The following is a 22,067-nucleotide window of genomic DNA, read 5'->3' on the forward strand; positions in this document are numbered from 1 at the left end:
TATATATATATATATATATATAGGACTATATATAGTCCTCTCAAACCATGAATCTGCACACATTTCCTGCCACAAATTTACAGTATGCTCCATGGCTTGCAGTCAGGAAAGGAGAGTGCAAGACAGCAGTCAAAGGGCAGAGGAAAAGTCAGAAAGAGGAATAAATCACAGCTATGGTGAGAAGCGTTGTTAAAAGAAAAAGAAAAAAGTAAGAATGAACATTTCTTAAAAGCAAAAAGGGCGGCTTGATAGGATGGCAGATGGTGAGTTGTGGTAGGTTAGGAGGCCTTTCCCTGTCGGGGAGGAAGTGTTTGGGTTTTATTGGTTTCATATGACACGACAGAACCTTTTTAAGATGTTGTAGACGCGCTGGTAAAAAGGCAGTCTGCCCACCCCTGCATTAAGTGCCCCTGTGATCTCGACCATATTTATAGGCACTGTCTTGTGTCACATGGCTTCCATTTCTTCACTTGTTGGGACCCCCTGTGGCTGCTTTTACAAGCACAGGTATGAAGAGGTCAAGCGCACTCCTGTCAGTGGCTTGGTCAGAGAGGAGATGAGAGTGAAATACAATTCTGCATGTTATATTTGCAAGAAAAACATTTCTTCATTAATGTGACATAATGGTTTTAAATTGGAAACCTTTTCCTGAGCTGCAGAGAACCACTGTTGTTCCAAGCTTCACGGGCCGAATGACCGGGACATCAAATTTCTCCGAATGAATCCTGCCAAGCAGTTAAGTGTTTAAGTGTTAAGTGTTACAGTATTCATGCTTTGAGTTGTTTCCAGAAGTGGAAACAACCTCCTCCTGTTGTAAAAGTGTTTCACCCTCCTATTCCTTTATTATATCTGAACATCCTTATGGTTCTGTAACTCTGTGATATACAGGCTTCTCTGTGTTGCGCAGAATGTGGATACGACACATTCTGCAGGGTGACCCGTGTAGACTGTTGGAAGCTCAACTACAGCAAGAGTGACTACAGATAAAGGACAAAGTCCACAGTCCATTCACAGCAAAAATGTCTCCAGTGTATAAAAGTCATAAACATAGGAATCATGTTCAGTGTTTATCACTTTTCATTTTCATATCAATAACTTCCTGTTTATCGTGCCATTCAACAGTCACACCCTTAAATGCCTCTTTGGTTGTCATCCAAGAATATAAACTTTATGGATGTGATTACACTGATTGTGTCATTCAGCAATGTGGAACTGAAAGTTGTTTTATTTGTTTCATTTTATCTTGCTTAGTTTTAAAGTGAACTTAGTATTATTGGCGATGGGGACGTTTAGAGCTGTTTGCTTCTACATGGATGGCATCATATGAATCATAATTTGGGGAACATGCATAATAATATCAAATTCAATCTAGGTGGTAGCCAGTTGTTGAGATGTTTAGCTCTGTTAACAAACATGTATGATGTCACAAAAAGGCCAGCAGATTGTGACAGCTTTGCTGAAAGCTTTGCTGATGACGTGAAGATGTGAATTTCTCAATTGTGGGACAATGAAGGAAATCTAATCTAAGATATCTCTCCTCATCCTCTCCATCGCTCTTGCTTCATCTTTCTCTCTCTGTGAGATGCTGCGTTGCTCCATCTTGGCCATGTGGTTAAATGTTTTGTTTTTAGTGGGCATTAAAACACACTGTTAAAAACAGTTTTAAAAGTTCCTAAAAGCATTTTTTCCTCCCTGAGGTTGGCACTTTAATCTGCTCTCAGGTTTCACACGTTGCATGAGAACACCTGTGGAGAGGAATGAAATAAGCTAGGTTTGAAAGCACCCACGCATTGTGGGCTCCTTGTAAAAAATGAAAAAGGAGAGGACTAATCAGATTTATTGTTTTAATCATAGAGGGAGGTGTCTCATTCTCTGTGTGCTGATGATTTAATGGCCTCTGAAATATCCTGACTAGAGTTCGTCTTAGATCTGAGGCACAGAGATTAAATCCTTAGCTGTCCCAGTTAAACTCGGTGGCTGCTCCTTGTTATCTAATTCATTGCTTTATGATGATCAATGTCCAACAGGTAAAGAGGGAAGAAGGATGAGAGAGTAAAGGAGAGAATGATGTTCTCTTGAAGCCTTTTTGTGGGTTTCCAAGTTACATCATCAAATCAAGGTTGTCTCTTTGCCTTCATTAGTTTTTAATAGCTGTTTTGTGTCCTTGCAGACGCATCCCACACTGTGGTTCAGAGAAAGAGGGTAGAATAAGGTCAACTCCAAACACGACAAGGCTCACAGGGAGGAGGCTTTTTCGTCTTTCTACTGTCTCATAAAAATGATTTTTATTTGGACTCTTTTTTTCACTTTTACAATCCACTCTGTGTGTGCAGGCAGGCATTTGAAAGGAGGAGAAAGGAATTAAAGGAGATCCATCTTTCTCTCTTCAGGGGAGATGACACTGATGCTAAGAGGAAGGAGATGTGAGTGAGTTCAAGGGAGTTCAGAATTTCCACAAGGCTAGAGGTCGGGTTCAAAAGGGATGGAAGTGAGCTGTTTGGGGTTTTAAAGACTTCTTTTTATCTAGTGTCTGAAACCTAGACGCTGTGAAGTGTTAGGAGGGGTCGTAGGCATTTAACCAAAGTGAATTCAGAAGTTGCTCAAGGAACAGGAACAGCTGGACTCAAGTTAGGGATGAGAGGACAGGGTTCGAACTAAAGTTGGGTCTTTCGCAAAGTCTTAACTTCTAATGTACACAGAAGTTTTAGAGACAAACAGCCACTCACACCTGTGGACAATTTAGAGTCACCACTTAGCCCAAACATGTACAGTATGTCATTGGGAGGAAACCCACGCTGACAACATGCAAACTCCACTGGGAATCGAACTCACAACTTTCTTATTGTGGGGCAGCAGCACTAACCACTATGCCGCAGTGGTATGTCACTATGCCTCTGTATTATTGCTATAGCAGCAAAGGCTTTATTTACTGTTTTGGAAATGTCATCAGGACCAATCCAATCAAAGGAACAAGCCATACCGCTGCTTTAATTTTCTTTTTTTGAGAGTCGATTTTCTCCCCAAATTTTGGAAGACAGGTTGATTATCCTTGTGGTTAGGAGGTTGCATCAGTGTAATGAATCTCATAACTGCTAAACCTTTGTGATTGGATATTGAAATCAAATACTGTGGGCACTTCACTAGTCTGCAACAGCTGTACCTCCTGTACCACACAGTGAGTACAGCTCCTACTGGAAGGTTTATGTAAGATGGGGAACAAAGTGGATTACTGCTTTAAACATGACTGAAAATGATCATTTTCCATTGCTACATGACAATGACTGTCTGAGGAAGTTTTTGTTTGTTTGTTTGTTTATTTGCTTTTTTCAAAGCAAAGATTGATGCTGCCTTGAAGCTACATGGGAACTGTGGGATCTGTATTTATAGGGTTTTAGGTTTTAGGTTATTTTTGTGTCAATGGTCTACTCTGCATTTAAAAGCTATTTGCAGCTGTTTTTTGTTTTGGCTGAATCCTGGCTAAGCAGCAATCCCAGAAAATGTCAAAAATGAACTCCCTCACCTCTCTGAGGAAATGCAGAGTGCTGGTAGAGTCACCGTGGGTGGCTGTGTGAAGGCGTGATCCCCTGTCAGTGATCACTGTAGATCAGATTAGATTAGGCTACATCAGATTAGGGATTGTTTGAGAATAAACATTCAATATGAAACTAATCCTTGCGCAGGACTCTCTAGTCCTGTAATCTGTTGGCAGACTTGCTGGCGAAGGTCAGAGGAGAGGCCAGATTTGGTTGAAATGACTCCACAGAGGGAATTACACAGTTGCCATCATCTGTGCCCTATCATTACTCTTTTTTCCATATCCCTGGTTTTGCAAATGCTGGATTAGATTGCACATGTAGGTTTCAATGCATATCTCTCATATGGTGAGCAAGACTACCCAAGTAGCTGTGCGATTCCTTTCAAAAGACAGCAAAGCTCTGTTACTAATGTGTGTGTGTGTGGAGTAAACATATTAATCCAGAGACATTACTAGTGAGAATGATACAGTATCTGATAAAATCACCACACTTGGGTCAAAGACAGATGAATAACTTCTTGTTTCGAGCTTCATAAAGGCAAAGACTCATTTTGTGTTGTATAGGATTTCAAACAGCAACTTGCCTCCCTGGCAGTTGTCACTCAGTTCGGAGCAATCGGTAGTTAGTAACAGTAATTTTCCCCATTTATATGTGCACTTGTAATATTTATAAGACCTTTGAGCAGCAAAATTAGTTAGTCCATCAGTGTGTGGGAATATGTGTGACAAATTTGAAGGTATTCCCTTTATGACCTCCTGGTCAAAACTGTGTTCTGTTAGATCACCCTTACTTTGACCTTTGACCACCATAATCAAATGAGTTTGGCCTTAATTTAAGGAGAGCATTTTTTCCCAAATTTGAAAAGAGGCCAAGGACAGAAGATTAATTCATGTTAAATGAAACTGTTGAAATTGTTAGGAAGACAAACAAAAATGAATGAAAAAATATATATTGTTCAGCCAATTTAAAATTGTGACGTCATTATTGGTTTTTCATGGTAACACTTTATAATCTGGCCAACGTCCAGGCCTGGCTCGGTACAAAGAGAGTTGGCTCAAAAGCTGCTGTTTCCCGTCTCATTGGCTTCTGTGACTTACACACTCGGAAATGAGATGTGTAACTTGCTGAATTGAAATGGAACGAGCAGCTCACATTCTGAAGCTGCTGTCACATGCACACACACACTTCGAATCAATTCCTGTCTCCGCTATCAATCCATATCTCGATCGTTGGGCCTCCTTATGTGAATAAACTGGGCTATAGTCCGAACAGCAACCCAATACTTTATATATTTCACCAATGTCAATGTGTCAGAATGAAGTGCTGCTTGCTGGCCCTTGGCAAATCTCTCCTCTCCTTTCTGGCCAAGTCTAGCTCAAGTTTCATTTACTGATCGATGTACAAATGTGTGAGGATGAAAAGTTTTGTGGCTTGTCATTTGTAATGCTATTTTCAACAATTCAGAGATTGTGCATTTTCCACAAAATAATCAATAACTTAGAAAAAGAGAAAAAAGAGACAAACTTTCTTCTTCCCTGCAAATCCCTTTTGCCTTTTGTTGAATTTTTCATCAAGGTTTTTTTTTTTTTTATTTAATTTTTTAATGCAGCACAGGGATGCTTGATCAACATGCAACAGTAAAGAGAATATGTCTCAGGTAACTAGCAAGTGTAATTACGAGTGTGCCTGATTCCTGTGAAAGCTCTTCCCGGCCACTTTCTCCCCTGTACTGACGGCTTTGGCACAAGTGGCAGAGTAGGTCACTGTTTAATAATGAACAGGTCGAGTCGGCTGTAACAGATACATGCACCTGCTTTATACATCAGTCAATTACCTAATTAGAACTCTCCCTCAGGGGAAAGCTAATACCTCGTCCTGGAGCGAGAGGACAACCCCTTCCATGTGAACAGAGGTACTCGCAAGACAAACAGATACCTGTACGTTTGTGTGTGCGTTTGTGTGCGAGCATAAGCAAGTAAGTGTGAGGAACAATAGGAAAGGGGTCCAGTATTTCTTTGCACAGATCAGGTACCCAAGGACACTCATGGGAAATTGTGCTCGCTGTAACTGTGAGCCAAAAACAATCCTTCCTCTGCCCACCTCCTCACACACGCTGCCCTCTGCCCCTCGCCATTCATCCCTCCATGAGAAAGTGATCTATGTAAACCCATATAATGTGTCTTTCCTGCTTCTTTTAAGAGGGCAGAGATTAAATGGTCGGTCAACAGTTTCCACCAGGACCATTGCTCAAGAAGTAGATGCAGAGAAAACTTTTTGCTGGGAGGTCTTTGGGCTATCCAGTGTCACTACTTAGTTTTGTTTCTGGAATGAAATGCTGTTGATGAATTTTCAAATGTAATTTTCCAGTTCTGTGAACATTTGCCATTGACATCGGTTTTACCGACTACGTTTCTCAAAATGAGCAAAAAAAGCAAAAGCTGAAGCATGCAGTTATTTCTCATGACATTAATTATTCAGCACAGCTCATTTCCCTCACTTTCCGAGGTGTCTTTAAGTATGAAAATAAATCAGCGAGCTTTTCAGAGGTGTTTAGGGCCCATCAAGACATAGCTTTACTTCAGCGATTACACACAGAATATTCACACGCTCTGAGATCAAAGATATTGATGGATGTCTAGTAGCTGAGAAGAAGAAAAAAACCCAATAAGGTCCTTTTTACGCTGGTCAAAAAACCTAATGAAACATCTACAGCGACCTTTGTCGAGGATGCAAAGGGGTACAATCAACATTCACACCAGAGTCAAAGGACTTTGCAGTTGTTGGACATATTTATTGACTCCAGCTCTGATCAACAGCGATGTAAACGCAGCACCTACCTAATTTTCACCCCTTTTTTTCTGCGCTGTTACAAAGGCAACAGATCTGTCACCTGCCTAAAGCAGTGAAGTTAAATCAAAAACACAGCAGTTATGTGCTATGCTTAGACATGCACGAGTGAGTGCAACACCCAAAGTACGTTTTAAAAACACACAATTAGCGATCAAAGCGTGACGGAGCAGACGGACCAACACTAGATTTCTGGTGTGTGTGTTGCAGATGGCATCGCTGATCTACTGATTAAATTACGTACATTTATGGTTATGGGCGACATGTCTCCTGGGTTGCTGTTACTGCTGGCTCTATAGCTCTACATAGTGTTTTTAAGCCATCCGAGGCTGGGTTTCTCTTCATTTTAAGTTAATGTCGTATTTATTTTTGACAGAATATGTTACAAATGTTAATGTGCTCTCCCTCCACTACACTTTATTGCCAAAAAATCACATTAATGTAATGCCTTAATGCAAAGCACTGATAGCTAGATAACTCTAAAGGTAAATTACAGGAAATCATTTGGTTAGGGTGACCCAACACTTAAAAGTGGATGGTTTAAATAGTTTAGCTGCCAGAGCTGAGGTGTGGGTAACCACACAGTCGGCTTGCATGCACACTATGGGTTCTGGTTAGGCCACCAGCAGCTCTAAGGCAATCAGGGATACTTCAGCTGTGATTAAGTCACATACTTAAGGCCCTGAAGGGGAAGAGGAAGGAACGAGGTAATGCATGATGAATCTCCCACTCCATGAAGAGGGGAGAGTACAAGGGTTGAACATTCATGATCTCTAATGTTAGTCTATACATCCTCATATAGGTTTCACCCATGACATCTGCCGGGTGGAGCGCCCGTTCCTTTCCATCAGGCAAATACTAAACTCCGCCCTTTCTTCCACAACCTATAACCAGTATGTCTCAGTCTGCGACACCATCCTCACTGCTTACATAATATTTTTTACTACACCGAAAAATCAATTTCTGCTTATTAATAACAGCTACAGTGTAAATATCTGTACTGCAAAGGAGATGGATGGAATTGGATGGAGAAAAAGAGGCCCGAGATTGTAGGGCTTAGGAAATGTGCGTGTGTGTGTGTGTGTGTTGGGTTGTGGGGTGGTGGGACCTGGGTCAAAGAACTTGCTCCTGGAAATCAATTTTCACACAGGAAGACTATTAGGTTATTGAGAAGTGGGATGACTGATTGAGGTTTGTGGGGTGTGTGTGTGTGTGTGTGTATGTGTGTCCACGTATGTGCGTGAACTTATTGTAAATTACCCAACAACTTTCAAAAGGAACTTGAAACTTGTACTAAAGCATGACAAATGGTTTCTGTAACCTTGCATCCAATTTGTATTCAAGACACCTCACTCAAATTCCAAGTTTAAAACATAAAATGGAGATTTTAAATAAAATTAATTATCCGCTCAGTCTCTTTTGATTGTTCCTTCCTTCCTTCTCTTGTTCTCAAAAAAAAAAAACAAAAAAAAAAAACTGAAAGATCATGCCCACTTGTGCAAAGTAACTAGAAAGGAAAGAGAGGAATGTGGCGTGCCTCAGCGAGAAATCCCAAAGTGCTTGCCGACTCCTAGCTGCTAATACAACTAATGCAGTAATGTAAGGGCCAAGGCGATTAATGAGAGCGCTCTGCCCCTGACATCTCAGACACCCTAATGTTGCTGCAGCGTCTCCCAAGCCGTGCTTTAATCCATCACCGGTCTGTGTAACCCAATTATGGCCTGACGCTTTACTTTTAGCTCCTCTGCAGGGTCCTTCGCACACATCTATAAAAGGGCAAACATGCACACACACACACACACACATTCAAGAGTGTCTTAGGCATCGTCAGACGAGCACATTTTATTAAAAAAAGAAAGAAAAAGAAAAGACTTGGATATGCTTGCATGCACACATACACTCATGCCTAACATATAGACTTGAAGAGTCAGGAAGAGCTCACCTGAGAGGTTCAATACACACTATTTCACACAACATTATTAACCGTCATTGACCTCAAACACAGATGCATCCCATTTTCACACATCTGGTCATCTGTGAACGTCCATGATGTGGTGTTCATATTTAGAACTAAGGCCTTTAGATGTTAATGCTTTGTAATGAACTCTAATTTCCAAGATTAACTAACTTCCTGTGTTTCTAATGCCATCTCCACAAAGTCCCTTCCCTGTTATGATTGTAATCGCAGCATGATGCTACGCTGAAATGGTCCATTCCCAAAGGTCCATCAGTGCACTGTTTTAGCTAAGGGGGCATGTGTGCTGCATCTTTCATGAGGTCTCCTGTGCAACATTTATGATTCACCCTGAAGGCTCTAACACAACACTTGACTGCCTATCCCACAAGGATAACCCCAACATCTGGAACATACTATACATTAGGGCATCTTGATATGATGCAGGAACTAAAACCTCCCAAAACCTTTCCCTCACCTCCTTCTCATCTCTCTCCGTCAGTCAGTTATGTCACATGCAGAGTAACAGCTCTGTCAATCAGTAACAGCTCTGTCAATCAAGAGATCTATGTGCTTGCTTCCTCTAAATCAGGTGGATTGACTCTTTAAGAGTTACTGGAGGAGCCTACTTCCATTAGCCACTCCCAATGGCAAATTAACTTAAATGTACCCGCTCAATAAAGTTCAAGACAATCACTTGCGTGTCAGTGTCCTTTTTTTCTCAAGGCCTTAACAAATATAAAGCTGACTCATGCAAATCCCAAGATTGCTGTGATTCTGTTGCACTGCTATGAATTAGCCAGACAGCTAATTGCAAAGGGAAGGATTGCAAAGGAATTGTTTCTTGGGAGATCTTTTTTTATATACAGTGTTGAAAACACTGTCAACTGATGTATTCAATATGAAAAATTTGGTCATACCACACAATGCCTTTATAAGCTACATCCCAACATGTCCTGTACTGCTATGTAATCTGTCAACCCACGCATGAAATGTTCCAGTTTTGATATTCAGAGATAGAGTCATAAAAGGGCTATTAATTTATCATGTGCATACAATTATTAGTAGGAGTGTTTAGAGGAAAGTGTGTGTGTGTGTGTGTGTGTGTGTGTGTGTGTGTGTGTGTGTGTGTGTGTGTGTGTGTGTGTGTGTGTGTGTGTGAGAGGCAGTAAGGGTGGTTACTGTTGGCAAACAGAGAGATGGAGCCCAGGGTGACTGACTAGAATATTAAAGATAGGTGTACCAACACACAAGACCAATCTGGTCAGAATAAGCTGTCCAGGTGATGAGAAAACAAGGTCTTCCATATTTGGAGGAATAATGAAAATCGTAGGAATTCAATTTATTTTTGTATCATGGCACTCAACAAAAGCATTAAAGCTGTTCTTCCTCAGTGCTGCGAATCTGTTTATGCAAGATTTGGGAGCTCACAGTGATTCTGTTTTACTGCCCTCTTCTCTGTCCTAACGTGTGTTTATGTCGAGTACAGCATCTTTTTTCCTCTCCTCTCCTTCAGCCCCTGGGTGTATTCAGCATCAGATGTCATCCTTCCAGAGACAAAGTAAGTCAGACAAACACGTAGGCTGGACCTCTGAGGAGAACCTTGCCGCATGCTCAAGTGCTGTAAGTGCCCGGGAGTCGTCTTACAAGAAACACTTATTGCATTTTGTATTGAGCATGATGTTATGAAAAATTAATAATGGGGTAGTGTGCCTTCCTCTCTTTAGCCTCTTCGTGTGTTAGTCTCAGTGTCCCTTTTTATGCATATAGATGCATGTGCACTGTCTTGCTTTCTATAATTATGTTTTGGCGCACACATCTTTAAGAATGTGTGGTTACTTTGGCATAAGTTACAAGGAATAATTGTTTAAAATATGCACAGGGGTTTCCATCTCCAGAGACACTGTGTTTTGGTTGGAAAGCAAATGTTTGATTTCCAGCTGCACTATTGACAAGTTACTGCAACATCCTCCTTCCAGTTGCTGCCTTTTGGCTCTTTACATTGTAGAGTTAGAGCATATATTGACTCCACTATTGGCAAAACAACAGTGAAAAAATACTACCTTTAAGTAAAGTGATATGTATACAAAAACACAAAGAGCTAAAAACAACGGATACACTGCTCACAATCGAAATCCTTTACAGAAACATAGCCTACGCATGTGAAACATGTTGTGATATGTTTTGCATTATAAACTCAGCAGGATATCATGTTGCTTTTCTATTTCAGGGAAGATTTAATTGAACTCATGTCAGTCTTTGAACATTTGTTCCCATTTTGCAGTGGTTAAATTGAGATTTGTTATGTGTGTGTGTGGGGGGGGGGTGTCTGTGGGAGCACGTTTGTATAGATTACAAAATCTGGTGGTACATTTTAACGCACTATAAATAAAATACAACAAGTTGAGACAACCCTATGCTCTAACACTAAAGTGCTAATCGTGGTGTAATTTGAGTAGCTCTCTAGCTACTTTTAGTTCGATTGTGACTAGAACTTGCCAGTTTGCTGAACAAAACAGTTAGCTACCAAACACTGGAGGCAACCTGCTGCAAACTAACTTGCGTTAAAATCGCAACTTTTTAAAAGCAGAATATTTGACCAGTTTCCGTTCTGTTATTAATCCTGTCAGCTTCTGACCTATTTTTCTCTTATTTTGCCATTCGTCCATCAAGCTGCCATCCGTGCTATCGTGTTTTGATTTTTTTTTTTTTTTTCATCTTCTTTCTCTTTTGTAGGTGGCTTGATTGCTAAAGTGTATGGTTGATTCTTCTTCCTCTTCCTCTTCTTCTTCTCCTTCTTTCTTAAGGTGCATGCCAACAGCAGCTTACATGCTATATTGTTTCTGAGGAGATCAGGGAAAAAAGGAACAGCTGGGACAGACCCAGCCTTTTCATATCCCATCTTCGTTTCATTTAATTTTGCAACCAACCTGTTCACATTAAATTATGATGGATTATTTTGAGTAGATATTGAGAAGATAAAAGAAAATCTTATAAAAATGATTGTACAGGAAAATTACGCTCTATGCAATTTTCTTAATTTTCCGGTATTGACTGGGATTAAGCTTTTCTCTGAATCTAAATGTTAAAGAGCATTTGCTACTTAAATTTCTAATATTAATCTCCTTGAAATATTGCAGTTTGTTCACATATTCTTGCAGAAAACCATTTATTCTTTTCCTAGCATTGATTTTGAAAGACAGGAATTGCTGCAATTTATTTTTAAGAACATCCTTACATGAATTTCACTTCTCACACTTTGGCACTGAGATCATAAATGAGAAATTAAGAGCAGGTGGCCTTTGGAGTGAGTGGCTGCTGTAATTATAAGTTGATGTGTTAGATCATTAACGGCTGAGTTGGGTCACCTTGGTCAAGTTGGAGAAAATTACAAAGATGAACTGAAAGTTGCCAGCGAGTGATCGAATGTTAGCTAGCTGTAAAACAACAATTCATCAGTCTTCCCAAAAATAGCCATCAAATCCTTCTGGGCATTGATGGATGGACTGGGACCTCCTGATCAGATGAAATAAGAAACTAACTAACATTCTACAACTAACTAATATTGCATGTTACCTTTGTTCGTTCTTTATATCTACGGTGTCATAAACCTGTGGACAAGGTGGAATTTGAGAGTGGCAATGGGTGGAATATACTAACAGCAACCGTGAATATCTCTGCAAATATAAGTAAATGAATGCCTGAATTTTAATTTAGCTAAGTGAAAGGTTAAAACTTTGGTTAAAACGACTTTACCTGAAAAAGCAATGATTTGTGCTTTTCATATTGCTTCATGGTGAAATCCTCAATAAGTGGTTTTCTTCAGTGGAGGAGGAAAGGCTGAACTGACACAAAGCTTTTGGGATGGAGCTGATGTCACCCTGGCCTGAAGCTAAAATGTATGAAAATGTAACATGTCAGAGATACGCACTTAAATCCTCAGATAAGCCACCGTCTCCTTTCTGTGGTGTGACGCTCTGCCTTTAATTTATTGTCTGTTTTGAGAGAATAACCAAGGCTTCAGGCACTGGTAATATCGGCTCCCTGAGCAACTACACTCTCTAGTGCAATAAGCTTAATGACCTTCTCGTATGCATTTCCTCGCTTCCTCCGGCCCTGACCCCTCCCCTCTTTCCGTCCATTCACGCGGTCCCCTAGCCCAGGTTACTTCCACCACAAAGGAGACAGCTAAACACTCCCCCTTCCCACTTCCAAACCACACATACTCATACACACCCTGAGGGTGAACTCAATAGGTCCGCCGCGTGCGAGTCGTAGCATCTCCCCTCTCGACTCCCCACCTCAGCGTGTTTCTTCATCCTGCCTCTGGGGCTGGAACACGGACATTGCTCTCTTCCACGCAGTCCAGATAACCTTATGTGCTGGACAGGGTGAAGAGAAACCCACAAATAATAAACATGTTCACTGTCACTGAGCGGACGATGCCTCCCTACTGCTGGCATCATCGCAGGCTTTCACTCTGAGCCAAAGTGATGATGAGGTGTTGGGGCAGTACACGTGGGCTGCCGTGAAGGTAGTCTGAGGATTAATGAGAATTTGAATGAATCACATCTTCAAAGATGGCATTCAAGTAAAGCGCTGAATTGCTGGAGGGCAAAAAAGACCAGTGTGTGAAGAAGATCCATGTCTCAATGGCATGCGGAAAGTTAAGTCCACTTTCATATTTGTATAATTTATAATGCCAAAATCATGCATTGACTTCTTTTCATATATTCAAAGTGCATTTTGTCCTTCAAAATAAATACACAACAGGAGAGTATATCAGCCTTTTCTTTTCATATCCTATTGATTCCATGTATCTGCCCACTCAAGCCTCTCAAGGCCAACATTAAAATGTCTTGCTTCCTATCTCCATCTTTAATTGATGGTATGTATTACCCTAATCCACACACACACTCAATTCTCTGCTCTTCACTCCTTGATATTAAGTGTGCGTGAATGTGTATGGACTGTTAAGGTTGCTTTTGTACACTTTACTCTTTATAGCTGCCTTAAGAGCTTATGGATTAAAAGGAGGATGTGTGCTATGAGTGCAAGACAAGACATTAGGCTCTTTATTAGCTAATCACATAGACAATGGTCCTAAAGCACTTCTATAAAACAATGGAATGAAAGAGAGAGAGGGTTATTTGCAAGCATCAGTGCTTGTTTGCTCCATTTGCATTAATTAAGGGGGTTCTGATCTATATCGCAGCAATTAAGCAAGTGCTGCTGATAAATTGAGATTGGCCTTTTTCAAGTGATGATACGACAGCAACATTGCATAGGCATGACTGCTCAGGAATCTTATAGATTTAGGACGTTACTGACTTACAGTGCAAACAAAACAAGCTCAGAATTGATGTAACCAATTATATATTTGAAAGAATATGCTTCAACTGATATGTTTGTCTTTATTTGATCCACACCGGATGGATACCCATGACTATGGTAATTCCCTGACTGAATTCTCTCAGTCACCTGTCAATCTTTCAAAATGTTCTCGAGCCTTCAACTGTCCATCAGCTTGACAATGTGTGGATCGGAGGAGATGAGAGACAAGTGGACAAATGTGTTGCCATCGTATCACTTTGGTTTTCATCATCCCCCTGTCCAGCAACGATTAGAGGGCTAGGAGGAGGCTTAGCACACATCTGGGATGTGTGAAAGCCTGACAGGGGCTGCCTGCACACGGGCCCAGACACCACACGCAGGCCAACAGAGGTTCAAAGATTACTTGAGGTCTCAATAGAAATGGTTGGGCTTGCATGGATGTTATGTGACTGGCTGTTAAAAAGAAATCAAGTCAATGACTTAAGTCTTATTTTTAGAGGTATTATTGATGAGCATGTTTTTCCTTTTAACAAATGGTTTTTGCTAATCAGATTTGTAATGCGGCAGCTTGCTCTGGGGGCTTTAACCACACAGTGCTCATAATTTTGGCAACGGAATGAAATCAGGTCATTCACCTAACTTGTTAATAAACAGTTATCATCAAGGCTATACGTATGTGTGTATGTCTATGTATGGTGAACTTTTAATAGTGTGTGAGTGATCCTTGAGGGCATGGCTGAAGTAATGATTTATTAAATGTCAAATGAACAGTAGTGGGGAGAAAACACCATGCAGGCGTGTTGGCTGGAAGCTCTTTAGCATTTCACGCCCTGATTGTGAGATAGCTCCTTCGGTCAGCCTACATCACTGAGGCAGCAGCATGTCCTCAGAATTAGTTGCCAAGGATTACATGCACACACTGGGCCACTTTAAACACCATACTCAACTCTTTATATAGATGCAGAGCCACAAACGCACAGTCACTCAGTGGTGTAACATGATAAGGTCAAGATGAGCTTGAATGGATGAGGGCTTGAACCTTCTCTGCTTCTCATTGTGACTCCTGATAATCTTGCGCGTTTTCCATTTTCAGATTTTTGTTTATTTTTTTTTTTCCAATCGTTGTCACTGAATGCTGAGTTCTTTTGAGTAAAAAAGAGCGCAAACCAGCTGCGCAATAATAGCTTTTATGAGTGTGTTCCTCTGAAAGAGAGCACACTGTGGTCTCTCGGGTGGACATCACAGTCGGCGACAGCCTGATGCGGGCTGAGAGGTTGCCATGTCGGCTGTCTACTCCCTCTCAGGCTCATCTCTAGGGTCCACAGAGACTGTGAAGAGGGGCCTATCACCAGCACTCATATTGCCTAATCACTCTCTTTTTCTCCTCTCCTCTTCCCCTTAGCATTTCAGGCTGCCATTCGCATTTGCACTCTATCCACGCACCATCATTTATTTATTTATCCTTCTTTCAATGTTGTTTTTCTTTTCAGCACTATGATTTGTCCCAATTTGTGAGGAAAAGAACCCAGATGGCACCAAAGGCGAGGTTGAAAACACGCAAAAGGAAAACACATACGGACAAAGTGCACAACTTGGAGCCTTGTCTGTTTTCACACCACATCTCTGGCCATTAATATCTTTGTTATAGTTTGCTTTTCTGAGGGGTGACAGGTTGATCACCAGGTGGATAGGTGGACAGAACTGTTGACCAAATCCAATCTGCCAACAGAGACTTTATGCAAAAGTAGGTCATCATGCCTCATACATGTTATTGGTGTGAAGGGGCAAGATGACATAGAAGCAGGCAGTGAAGGGGTGGTGGGGGGGTGTGTATGTTATAGAGGCAGAACTACAGATAGGAGTTGAATGGTGGATTTGTTCGTGTAATCTGGTGACTACTTACAATCTTGAAGTGACATATTCACTAATGAGAGTGACCTCTTACTTTTGTTCCTTTCTCTATGCCTGGCACACAAGCACATATACACAGACATATGTGCCATTTTGGCATCATCCTTGATGCATCTGGACAGCTTGTTTGATGGGGTGGCTTTGTAGTGGATGGGGGTGGTAGTGGCTGTGTTGTGTGGGTGGTGGAGGGTCTGGTTAATTTATGGGTGTAGGCAAAGACAGCTGATGGCTGTATCACACCGTCATTAATATACAGTATCGTAACCAAAATGAAACGTGCATCTATCTTGTAAACATCTAATTAAACTGACCACAAAATAAAGTTTTGGTAATATCAAGTATTAATAATAGTAATAGGTCAGACATCGACTGAAGTGGATTTTTTCTAGTTGAAATACACCTTGAGCAATATTTACAGTTTGTGTGGCCTGCTTCTAAATCACTATAAAACATCCAGTTGTCTTAACAGTAACTCAACATTGAGGGCCCCAAGGATACACGATGAATGGATGGCATCAGCAGGTTGACAGCTGACATGTAAACTACTAGACTGACTGCCCGCCAGACAGGCCCTCATCCCTCCCAGCATCACCTTCATAGCAGGACTTCTAACGCTGCAGGCTTCATCAAGCCTCCACTGAAAGAGAGGAGTCTGCCAAAATGGCCCAGAGTCGGACTGTGGTAGTTGTTATGGCAACATGGATTACTCATACATCCACTAATTTCAGCATGTATGTCAGCACAGGTCCTGTCTATTTCCTTGATATTTCATTAATGCTGTCAAAAAATTTAAATACCACAAGCAGAAATGTAACACTCACAAAGAATTGAAATTAATTATTAAATTGAATTTCCACTAATATTATGCACAAACAAATACAACAAAAATACAGTACAATACACTGTTCCCACTTCCTTTGTACTACCATCTGCAGTATAAGATTAAGCAAATTATATTTCTCGCATTTCTTGAATTTTCCACATTTGATACATTTATTTTGTGTTTACATTATTGCTTGAATACACAACTTTTGGAAATAGCATTGAGAAAAGTACTGTTTCTAATTTTAACTTAATACAAAGCTCTGCAATATCTTGTTTCAATATTATTACTCACTCAAAGTATTTTTAGAATAAATGGAAATGTGCCAACATGCTCACTTGTGGATCCCATTATGACAGTCAAACACAGTTTACAGGAGTGGCTCAGCAGCCTGTGAATTTATCTCGAAGGAGTGACTAATTCTATGGTAGTTCGCGTTATTTTTCTATCTATATATGTGAGGCACATGTTAACAACTGATGAAACTGGTTACGTTCATCCCATACTTTAGTGTATGTCATGAAATAGCCTGATCATAAATTTTTATGAGTCAATGTCCTCATGCATAAAAAGGCTTCTAAGCTGTCCTACCTGACAGGAAGCAGATGCTGCCACATTAGGCATGCTACTAAATATGTCTGTGTTCAATTTTCCTATAAGAATAACATTTTTTGTCGTCTTTCTTCCGACTGATGCCAGCTGACATGTAAACTATGAGAAGAAGAAGAAGCGACCTTGTGTTCAGGACAAATCAATGCCTGGAGACGACGAACTGCATTTACATGTCAGATGGAAAGCCATTAGAGTTTACTGGAAACAGACTATAAGCAGGTTAATGCAGTATATACCCATGTTTTAAAGATGCAGTTTGATATTTTTGGAGGCATCTTTGTTTGGCTTTGTTGCTGAGAGTAAGATGAGGAAAGTGGAAATCTCTGTTGGCTAAATATGAAGTTACAGCTGACAGCATGCAAATGCAAAGACAGAAACTCAGGCACAGTGTTGTCCTTGTGTCCAACCCCAAAAAAAAAATTCCCCACATTCCCCACGTAACCCCTCTTAAAGCCACAAATTCATGTTTTACTTGTGGATTTTTAGGAAATAGTTTTGCCGGAGCATGAGTGAATGATGGCAGGCAGACTTTGTCACCTTTAGGCAGAGGGGACTCCTCTATGTTAGTTCTCAAATACTGAATACAGATGAATAAACTTTTAGATGGATACAAACCACATTTTGAGGTCGAAGCAACTGGTGCTTCCCATTTATTTCTATATCTATCTATCTATCAACATACTGTCGGTCAAACAAAATTGTAACCACTTTTTTGGCCATGAATCGCTTTGTGTGTGTGTCTATATTTGATTTCTCTTGAACACTTGTTCTTTTCTCCTCTTTTATCGCCTCTTGCTTATCTTGATTTCTGAGCACAGAAGCAGACAGGTGCTCCTGATTGGTGTTACTTTCCAGCACAGAGAGTGGTAAGGCAACACCTTCCACCCAACTTTTATCCATTTATCCTAAACAACTGTGGTATAGTAACATTAGCACTGTCCACTGTGCGTGTTTGTGTGTGTGTGTGTGTGCGTGTGAGAGAGATTCTGTCATGTGTGTTCTGCTCTTGCGTTTAAGGGGCTGGAGGTTAGATTTCATCCTGATAGCATGGGCAGCCATGGAGGAGGGCCAAACATATGTTCTGATGGCCAGGAACAAAAGCACTGACACGTTAGCCTTTTCACGGAGATGACCTTTCCGCCGCTCCCTATCCCAGCCTCTCTGCCTGCCGCTGTCCTTTTGTCTGCCAGCTTGCCCCAGGCCCAGCTCAAGCCGAGCGCTAGAATTTCTCCTCGTCTCCCCAAATCTCCCTTGACTAAATGTCAGGATTACATATTTCTCTGCTCACACTGAGGGCTTTAATTAACACTACTGTGTAAGTTTGTGTTTGTGTGTAAGTGCGTTTGTGCGTGACAGGGGGAATAAATGTGCTTAAGTCTGTCACTTTACTCTATGAAGGTGTGTGTCACGTACACTGTCGTTATCGCGACTTCTGGTTCCCATATCATGTGCAGATTTCAGCGTTCACTACCCTCCAACCTCTTTCACTCCAGGCCAGCGTGGCTGACAAGTTGAAGGAGGCAAAAAAGGAAGGAGGGAAAGGTGAGAAAAAGATGGGGAATCGCATTTAACCATGGTAGCAGATCTGCTAATGTGCAGAAATTGCACACACACACACATGTGAACACATATTACGCAGGGTCACACTGAAACCTGAGGCCACCAGAAAGACTCAAAAAGAAAAATCATTCATCTCTCTTGAGAATTTGCAAATATCTTGACATACCCATAATCAGCTTATGATATGATTTGAAGCATCAATTCAGCTGTGGTGATAAAAGGTTTTAAAGGGGGCTCTCAACCTTTGAGTCATTGGTCTGCTGAACCAATCCGAATGGGAGAATTAATAATTTAAGTTGTAGCAATAAGAAGTGGTTGGTTGTATGAACTGCATAATCAGGTGCCAGCTGTCTTAGTTGCTAGCCTCTTTACTAAAAGTTAAACCTGCTCTCCAAAAGGTCCATCGGGCATTGAACAGCTGGAGCTGAAAAGGTCTTGCAGTTCAGTAGCTGTAGGATAATGTTAGCCTGTTACTATAAAGTCAGCCTGAATCTAATGCAGTAAAGTAAGACAGTAGTGGACTTTGAGAGACTGCTAAGAGATGCTTTGGTGTGGAGATTGACTGCTGAAAAGTATATGTTGCCCTTAAATGAACAAGTGAAGTGATTGTTTTCTATTTTCCAGAGTTATTTATTTTAATAAGCCCTTGTATTTTCAATTGTTCTCAGCTCTAGAGGCTATTTTGTGTCTAAAGCCTGATGTTAATTAGGGAACAATGATTTAATATTTCACGCTCTTCTACACTGACACTGTTCTCAGCAGCCCCGCCTCCTCACCATCTCAGCTTCACAGCGTAATAACAAATCAACAAAAGAAATTCACATTGAACTGGCAATACATAACACCAACAGAATTTCCATTGTTCCAGGGTTCCTATAAATATCTAGAGGTCATGCTAATAGATATGGGACATAGCAGAATGATTAGTTTGTAAGAGCGTGAGGGAGAGAGAGAGAGAGACCGTGTAAAGGGGCGTCACATCACACTGTCAAGACAGGCCCTTCCTCTTCCCTCTGCACTTGGAGAGGCTGGCAGTTACCCAGTCCTCCATGAGCGCTCGCCGCGGACTGGTTCTGAACTGGTTCCTTCACTCGGGGCTAGCCTGGGACCAAACCGTGCGTCGCCTCTAATTAGGGGAGGCGCCCAGGCACAGGCATAACGAGCTGATGAATAATTAGAATTGGAGGAAATTGTGCAGCCATGGTGGCAAATCTGGAGGGACAAGTGCTGAAAACAAGGCAAGCGGCATTAAGTCCACAGTCAGTCAAATCTGTGAACTTGGCCAGCGGCGTTAACACTAGGCCTGTGTGAAGAGGAATAAAGCTCCAGCACTGGTGGCCAGCCAAGGCCATAGTCTGAGCCGCAGGGTCGATTAAGAGAAACAAATAAGATGTGGATGATAAATGAATCCATAAATTGCCAGCGATGAATATTAATTCTTTAGTGCTTTGGCATTATGAGAATGCTAAACCATGTGCAAAAGGATGCGGTGTTGATACTGAAATAGTATCTCAACATTTTCAAGGCATCATGTCAAAATCAAAATACATGATTGACGGAACTGTTTGGCTGTAAGTGCTGCTCTCACCCATGCTGAGGAGAAAGCAGCACAGCCACTCTTTATGTGTAAGAGAATGTCAAAATGTTGACCACCCTGCTAATTGTCATAATGTATAATTATGTAAATATATTTTATACTAAACTGAATGAATCCTTCACAGTTTCAGTTTTCAAGGTGTGAATTTCCAAAAGTACAATGCTGACTCACCAAGTGACGGTAATGATGTCACTGTGTTTATAGGCTAGCGTTTGAACGACACAGTTTGGGTCAGTCTTTTCCTCTCACAAACCTCACCCTCATTAGCATGCATGGGGTCGAGGCTGGCGTGAGAGGGGGTGAACAAGTCCACTTGAGGGTGACTGGGACCCTCGGTTGGGGCAGTAGCAGAGGAGTGACGAGGACATCCATGGGGGAAAATCCAAGGACTGTGCCGCTGTGATGATCCTCTGACAGCCAACATGGCTGTCCAGTGTTAATTAGTGCTGGCCTTCCCCAGTCACCAAGGTTGTTCACATCCCTGGGTCATTTAACACGTTGCCTGCTTTCTGCTTGCTCTTTTCTCTGCCAGCTGTGCCACTTTGTCTGGCAGAGTGGAATCACGCCCGACGATGCAGGGCATTAGACGTGTGACTTTCATGTTTTCACCTAATGTCTGGTGGCCTGTTTATTTTGTCATGTGGTGCTGATATGCGAATGTGTGACAGGTTTTCATTCATCAAAGAGACACCACTTTTATTTCAAAGCTTAAAATGACTTCAGACCTTATTTTCTGTCATAATAAGGACCAAGGTTTCCTTTCATTGGGGTTTTGCCCTTGACAACACCTCTTTCATTCTGGCTGTATAAAGGTTATAAAGCTGTTGGAAGGCAGTCTTCCATAATAAAGTATGGCATGGGGAATACATTCCATAATATTACAGCAGTGAATTTGTGTCGATGAAAATGCAATAATAAAAGGCTAGACAGTCCTACTGAGTGATAGTTTAATGGGGGGAAAAAAAAAAAAAAAACTTGTGATGATCGGGGAAAACACACGGCATCTGTGTTTGTGCAAGCTGAAAGACAGGAGAGTCTTCCAGAAATTGCGTGTATCTAAGGCAGGCCTTTACTCTGGAAATATAATGTCTGTGTAAAGGCAGAATGCTCGTTTTTCAAGTTAATCACCATTGTTTCTCTGTTGTCTGGGCATCTTTCTACCACTAAAAGGTTTTTTTTCCCTCAATTTCCCAAAGCGTTCACATAAAACTGGCCTGTTTTTTTGTATATTATCATCTTATTACATGATCGCTGCTATCTGAAAACATGTGGTTAAAATAATAAGCAGTCTTTGTGCAATGTGAAGCAGAAAACAGGGCCAAATCATGCAATGATAAACATGACTTTTTCCCCTTTCCCAATCTTCCAACTCATTTGAACTTAATGCTGCATTCATCATTTTGATAAGCATCAGCATGCAGCCAATATGGTAGTTGAAGAAAGCAGATAGGAGACTGAAGCCAAAGCTCGTTAGGGCCACCTATTATAACATTTAAGAGTGTTCTTAATAGAAACATGCCTCAGAGCTGATGGCTTTTAAAAGGAGAGGAGTTTTTGGTTTCCGTGCAGCACGTCATATCATTAACCATGAAAGGAGGAGTGCAGTGTCTCACATCCCTGCTTTCCGTCCCTTTTCCACATACATTAGTGTCCCCATGTCACATTTCATGTGTAGCGGAAGGGAAAACGCATTGGTTCCCCAGCCGAATGTGGGCTAAGGGGAAAAAGCTAAGCCTTCGGCAATCAGAGCAGGGGAGAGTCGTGGCATTAATGGTGATGAGTAGTGATCACAGACTCTGGTCATTAGACTAATAAGACTGTATTTAAATTAGCCAGGGATTTTTTTTTCCTCCTCCCCTCCTCCTGCCCAATCCCTCCTATTATTTTCGTGGT

This window comes from Echeneis naucrates, chromosome 12 (genome assembly GCF_900963305.1).
Source record: "Echeneis naucrates chromosome 12, fEcheNa1.1, whole genome shotgun sequence".
Lineage (NCBI taxonomy): Eukaryota > Metazoa > Chordata > Actinopteri > Carangiformes > Echeneidae > Echeneis > Echeneis naucrates.